The sequence below is a fragment of the Eulemur rufifrons genome, chromosome 9 (genome assembly GCF_041146395.1).
Source record: "Eulemur rufifrons isolate Redbay chromosome 9, OSU_ERuf_1, whole genome shotgun sequence".
NCBI classification, from domain to species: domain Eukaryota; kingdom Metazoa; phylum Chordata; class Mammalia; order Primates; family Lemuridae; genus Eulemur; species Eulemur rufifrons.
In genome coordinates, this window is record NC_090991.1 from 28746796 (window position 1) to 28754376 (window position 7581).

Sequence of the window (7581 nt, forward strand, 5' to 3'; positions counted from 1 at the left end):
TTAGTTGAAAGTGGGCTGATTTCTACAACATGAGTACAGAACCAGGATATGGGAGATAATTAGCTAGTAGCATACCTTTTATGAAGAAGTTGATTTCTAGTTTTACATTTTGTTTTTCTGCATCCTAATCATTTTTATTATCCTAAAAGCATTAGTAAAAGTCATGTTAAAAGTTACAGCCTGCCAAACTTAACTTTAAGGAAGAAATGATGCCAATTCTCTACAAGGCTCTTCCAAAAATTTGGCTTCATTTTGGAGGCTAGCATTGCCGTAATACCAAAGCCAGAAAAAGGGCATTACGAGAAAAGATAGGTATGGACTAATGTGCCTTGTAAGCATGAAGGCAAAAAAACTTCAACAAAATGTTAGGAAATAAAATCCAGCAGGATATAAAACAGGTAATACATCATGACCAGACAGAGTTTATTCCAGAAAAGCAAGGTTAATATAACATTCAACCACCCATAGATGTCAGCATAATTTACTATATTAAGAGAGAGAATAAAGAAGAAAAACTGTATGACTATCTCCAAAGATTCAGAAAAAGCAGTTGAATTTAACAATATACAACATTCACTCATGATTAAAAAAACCCTTTCGGGATTATAAGGGAATTTCTTCAACCTGATAAAGGGAATGTACAAAAACCTGTAGCCAACATCATACTTGATTAAAGATCGCCTGCTTCTTTCTACAATCATAAGAAACAAGGCAAGAATGCTCAATACTACCTTTTCTATTGTACTGAGCATCCTAGCCAGTGAAGTTGGGCAAGAAAAATAAATTAAAGACATATATAGGAATGACAGAAGTGAGATAATCTTCATTTGCAGATGACAAAGTTTATGTAGAATAATCTAATAAATCTACAATAATCTACTTAGGCATAAATATAACAAAATACATAAAAAACTGTATGCCACAAACATGACATTGATCAATGAAATTAAAGAAGATATAAGTAAATAGAGATGTATACCTTGCTCATGAATTGTAAGAATTAGTGTTGTTAAGGTGTCAGTTCTTCCAAATTGATCTATACATTCAATGCAATCTCAACCAAAATCCTAGCAGGCTTTTTTTTGGTGGAAATTGACAAAATGATTTTTAAATTTTTATAGAAATGGAGAGGATCTAAAATAGCCTAAACAATTTGAAAAAGAAGAATAAAGTTGGAAGACTTCCCCAACCTGATTTCAAAGATTCAAGGATTGATTTAAGGATAGCCACATAGAGGAAGAAAATGGCATAAGGACAGAAATATAGATGAATGAGACAACAGATAGCCCAGGAATAACCTGCACATATATGATCAATTGATTTTTGAAAAAGGCGATTCAATAGGGAAAAGATAATCTTTTCAACAAATAGTGCTAAAACAATGGGATATCCATGTTAAAAAAAAAAAAGATCCTCATCCCCAACTTCACATCATATACAAAAATGAACTTAAAATAGATCATAGGCCTAATTGTAAAAGGTAAAACTAAAAATTTCTGGAAGAAAATATAGGAACAAAAATCTTCGTGAACTTGGATAAGAAAGATTTCTTACAGGAGACACAAAAACTGCAAAGTGTAAAATAATTGATAAATTGGGCTTCGTCAAAAACATCTGCTCTTTGAAATATTACAAGCTGATCTCAGCTATATTTTGGAGACTTGTGAATGTCCTGTGAATACACGCAGAGCCAAGCTGTAAAGGAAGAGTGACAGTAGCGTGGAGAATCCAGTCCAAAATGACAAGAGTAACCTGTGGAGAGTGGAGCCTCCGCAGATTGACTTCACAGACACCTGTTCCCTGGGCTTTGCTGCTTTGCAGCCATCATCCTGTCTCCTAACCCTCCAGCTGTCCCAGAGGGACTGTGGACTGGCATGGCCTCCATCATGCTTGCCGTGACAGTATCTGCCACAGTCCTGACCCAACAAGACCCATGGAGGCTCCAGTTTGGCTCATGGCCACCCTGAGAGTCTGGGTAACACTATCTGGAAATGGGAGAAATTATGACCAATGACAGACAGAAGACTGGCAACAGCCAGCAGACAGTTTCCTCTCCATTTCTTACCTGTAGACTGTTCTGAGGGCTTCCTGAAAACCATCACATACAAACAAGATGTTTTCTTGAGAAACCATTGCTATTTTATTTAAGACCACCTTTTCTTTGTTTTCTCTCCTTCCTTGACTCATTTCCCTTTTTTCCTCCTTTACTCTTGATGCCCTCAGGTTGTACTTCTTAATACACAATAGAACATTTGCAATTGACTTTACCATAAGCTTTGTTTTCACAGGCTAAAACAAAATGTAACAATAACCCACTGAAGAAATAGGTACTATTACTATACCTTCATTTTACGGAGGCCCAGAGAGGTTAGGTAATTTGTCCAAGATCTTACAGGCAATAAATGGAGCAGCAGGATTTGAACTCTGACTCTAAAGCCCATGCTCTTTACAACTCTGCTATTAATATTTTAGAGGGAGCTTGGTCTGGCTGCCTGTCAGCTTTTTCTTCCTAGATCTTGATTCTGACGATAGACTTCTTGCCCTTGTTATGAATTCTGGCACTTCCAGAGTTCATATGTCATTGGAGCTTGGTTATAGAACTTTCTCAGTATATTTGTACTGTGAAAAAAGATCCGAGCCCGTTTGGATGAGGAGCAGTTGTAAGGCATAGCATATTAAAAATAGGACCTCTAGCCATTCTTGACAGCTGGGTAGAAAGATAAATTCAGTGAAGGGAATATTTCTGACCGGGACAAGATTGCTCTTCAGGCTGTGATGTGAACTAGGGGACCTTCCAGTTTCAACCTGCCTGTCACTACACAGAAAAGAAGTTTGACCATTCCATTCCTCACCCGCTCTTAACATGACAGGTGTGTCTTTTATTGCTAAAGGGTGGCCAATTCTACGAAATGATGAAATAGAAAAGGGTAGAAGCAAGTTTTCTAGTTCCTGTGTGCATGCACACACACACACACACACACACACGTATGAATATATTCAGTGATAAGTTTTGAAAACTCATCTGTAACTCCATGCCAAGAATAACACTATTTTTGAATTTGAAAGCATATGTTTATGAGGAAGAAGATAGAAAGACAATTAGTATTGATTCCATAGTTCAAAAAATACTTATAGATGATCGACTTTGTAACCTATGTATCCTGTGACAGACCCTGGAGATTGAAAGGTGAATAAGATGGTGTGCCACGACTGAGGGGCTTCCCAGGATGCAGGACTTTCAGTGCTAAAACGGGAAAAGTCCTAGGTAAATTGAAATGGGTTGGTTATCCTACCTGTTCCCAAGGAGCTCATAGGCTAGAAGGGAAGACAGTTATGCAAATGTGTAGCTATGAAATAGTGAAATTATCGAATAATAGTACTATCTCATACTGCTATACCACTTTCTGTGACCCAGGCATTATTTAGAATAACATTTGTCTTAGTCTGTTCAGGTTGCTATAACAAAATACCATAAACTGGGTAGCTTATAAACAACATATATTTCTCACAGTTCCGGAGGCTGGTAAGTTCAAGATCAAGGCACCAGTTTATTTGGTGTCTAGTGAAGGCCAATCTTCTGGTTCGTAGAAAGAATCATCTCACTATGTCCTCACATAGTGGAAGGGACTAAGCTCGCTCTCTGAGGTCTCTTTTGTGAGGGCATTAATCTCAACCATGAGGGCACAGCCCTCCTGACCAAATCACCCCCTAAAGTCCTCACCTCCTAATACCATCACCTTGGAGGTTGGGATTTCAACATATGAATTTTGGGGAAACATAAGGATTTAATCAATTACAATACATTTACATGTATCAACTTACTGAATCTCATAACAGCCCTGTGAAGGAAGGACTATTATTGTCTCCATTTTATATAGATAGAAATATCTATATATTTAGTAGTGAGGCACTACTAAAGGGTAGTAAATCTGGGATTCAAACTCAGGCAATGAGAATCTAGATCTGAGATCTTAACCTCTAAACACTTCTCTCAAAAGGGTTAAAACATAGAAATAGCACAGAAGAGTGAGTGATTCACCTTATGGGTAACAGGAGGTGGTCATGGGAGAAAAGGCGGTGGGGAAATGGGTTAGAAAAGTGATGTTTGACACAGATTTTGAATGATGAATGAGGAATTAGCTAGCAGGAAGGAAAGAAAAGGGCAGTTGAGGCATTCCCGGTTAGGACATGAAGATGGGAAACCTCATGGTATGGCTGCTAGGTCAATCCAGTGGGGGCCCTAATAAAAATCTCCTGGGCTCTGACACTGACAGTGGTACATTTCATCACCTGTGCCAAGACCTTCGGAAAGAAGCCTGGAGAGGGAGCAGGGCCAGAACATCAAGGACCTCGCATGCCATGATAAGGAGCATAGATTTTAACCTGCACGTAACAGGAGAGCACTAGGGACCTTTAAGTAAAACTTGAAATTTATATTTTTAGACAATTACTCTGGTAGCAGCAGAGAATTGTTGGAAAGGAGCAGGGGTGTGGGAACAGTAGCAGGTGATATCCGAGTATGAAGCTCTTGAAAAAAACTCCATGAGAGCTGGTGACTGTAGCTTGTGGCAACGAGGATGAAGAGAACTGGACATCGATTCAAACGATGAAGGAAGTAGAATGAACTCGACTTGGTTAGTGATTGAATGGAGGGGCTAAAGGGACCAGGAAACCTGAGAATGAATTCTGCGAGCTTTGTGAGTTGACTAGGTGCATGATAGTTCCACCAATAATTTTTTAGAAAAGGAATATAGGAGGAAAAATGGGGTGAGAAGGAGAAAAATTAGTGAATCCAGCTTTCCCCAATGTGACTCTCAAGGGCTTATAGGATATTGTTTAATCCAGGTATTCCATAGAAAGAAGGAAATAATTTGTCCTAAAGGCTACTTAGTTTTCTGATTGAATGAGGTAATAATTATAAGGGAAGTTCTTGGATACAGGTATGAAGTAAACAGAAAGCAGAATAAACATAATAATTCAACACCCTTTGGGTTTCCATTGAGGTAGAAAAAATTTAATACGTTCATTTATGATAAGGTATCAGTGGCTTAGTTTATTTTTTCTCCTAAAAATGTTTGTATTTTATAAAAGCAGTACTTAACTGAATCCCTGTTGAAAGAATTTGAGGTACTGTAATCCTAGAGGTGGGACAATTATGAGGAGCAAATGAGCCTTCTAGAACTCCTCAAATAGTAGTTCATTTGCAACTGCTAATTCTATGAGCATGGATATGGGTAATTTGAGCAACTGAAAGTTGTCATTTCTATGCAAGGATTCTACCCATACCCGAACTATCTTCTCTTCCCCAAATACTTGCAGGTTTGTTTCAAAATACTTATGATCTTTAGGATCTTGGGATCATAAGTATAGAAGACCAGTTATTGCTGATCAGTTTTGAAAAAAAAAATCCTGATTATTTACATGACCTATTTATTTGAATGTGAGCTTTTTTAATGCCACTTTTCAGCTCTGTTTCCCCCTTGTAATTCCCTAAGTGTCTTCGTGCTTCCTACAGAGTGGTCTATATCCCTTAGAGGGAGGAAGGGACATGTATCCTGTCATCCCCACAAGAACTCTCCTCTGTGAGTTTCTGATGAATGGCCTCTGGATTAAAGTGCATGAACAATGATCTGGAGTACCTAGTGCACCCTTTAACAAAAGAGCTTAAAGTAGTATCTCATCAAAACATTAATTGAGCTTAGCATGTCTCCTTTGAAACAATCATAAGTGGAAAGAATGTAGGAATAGAGATCCAGAGAGGCTAAGGGGATTTCTCAAAGACACACACTTAGTCTGGGAACCAGCAAAAGTGCCCTATTATCCTGACATCTCACCAGTCCTCTCACCAGTAGGCAATTCTGTCTCCTTCCCGTTAGAATGCCATCATTTGTGAAGTAGGCAAATCACATGGGAGAATGACCCTGGCTCCTGTGATTGAGTGGCCTGGGTATCCTTTCTACTAGGCAAACTTCACCCATATCTCAGATTTCCTAACTTTGGTTTCTATTTAGAGAAGCATGCTGCTCACTGTTCTAACATCATCCATCTTTGTCAGCACCCAAGGCCACAACGTCGTCTGAACGGCCAGTGATATACTGCAGATAGAGTGCACCAAAGACATTAAACTCTATATGACATTTATATGGACTCTGAGCTCACCAGAGATGGATTGATGCTGCCATAAAGCCTTGGGGTAGCCAGGCAAACAAAAGGCTAAGGAGACTGGTGGGGGTAGGGGAGGAAAAGCAATATCTTTGTACATTCACTTTCCCCCTCTGCAGACGTTGGCTTACATCTTATTTAGGAAATGAAGAAATGAAGTGAGCATGGGGATTTTTGGAGCCCGGCACAGAAGCAAACTCAGCCTTGATTATCAGCAGAACTCCCTGTGGCCTTGACCGGGCCAACGATCAGCATGCATAACAGGACACTTACAATACCCTAGTGTGAACCCAGTGCACCCTTCCAATCATATATCTTAATGGAATAAAGAAAAGACTTAAGGAACATAGATGCAACAGTGGTAGTGGATCCAGCGAGGGTTTGAATGCATGTCCATTGTATTCCCTTGGCAGGTATCCTCAGCATCACTGTCATAAGGTTATTTATGGGCACGCTCACCGAGGATGGACGGAATGCTGGCATTCCACTCTGCTTGCCCAACCTGAAAACTGGATTAAAGACAGCAATATCTGGGTTTGTATTCAAGATTATCAGCATGATGGAACGCATCTTTACCTGATCCAACAGGTATTTTATAGGTACTCAGGAACCTGACTGGAAAATGATTTTACACAACAAAACAGTAATTTATTTTTCATAGCTAATGCTAATCAGTTATGCAAGCACTTAATGTGAGTAAGCATGTTGCAAACAATATGCCCAATTATGAGAAATGGGGCTTCCCCACCCCCATCCTGTCTCTCCACATGGATGTATATGTGCTATTGCAGAGCACTGTGTGTAATGCATGTGTGCATTCTTCAGGGACCGCCTGCAGCTAACTTTGGAAGATGCAGATTTTTTTCTATCATTTAAAGCACAGCAACACATACACATTTTAAAAATAACCAGTGACTGAGAAAGCCCTACATTCACATGAAGAAAGACAACAATAAATTTGACTTACCAGTTTAGGTTGATCGAGGCAGCAGAGGAACAAGTTGTTGGTAATTGTCCAGTGCTTTCATTCAATAAATCACATTGGCTTTGCTTTCTCCTGTGGCTCAGCCTCTGCGCAAAGCAAGCGAACCTCCTTCCTATTCTGTGTAAGGAATAAAATGCGAACAGGATCACTACAGGCAAGAGCCGAAGTCCATGATCACTAAGCTACTCTTAATGCAAAATAAAAGAGCAAATGATGCACAGGGAGAGACGGGGAGAGGTAAACAGCTTGGCTCAGAGTCTAGGTGTATTCTCGAGACTGCAGCCTGGGGAAGGCTTGATTTCTCAAGCTCGGGTGCGTGCAGTAAAAAGATACCATGACTTCAGTGTGTGTTTAGCCTATTGTATCTGTGAGGACCATTCGGAACGGTATGCAGGGACAACAAGCTTCATGGCAAACAAGCCTGAATCGGAACC

At 39.6% G+C, this 7581-nt stretch overlaps 1 protein-coding gene across 1 annotated transcript in view; it reads right to left on the reverse strand.

Moving 5' to 3' along the window:
- ANKFN1 (ankyrin repeat and fibronectin type III domain containing 1) overlaps nucleotides 1–7284 on the reverse strand; it is a 157768-nt gene extending 150484 nt beyond the window's left edge. The window contains exon 1 of the mRNA XM_069481160.1: nucleotides 7130–7284. The gene's annotated coding sequence lies outside the window, so the exon portion shown is untranslated. The remainder of the gene's footprint in view (nucleotides 1–7129) is intronic.
- Nucleotides 7285–7581: the final 297 nt, after the last annotated feature.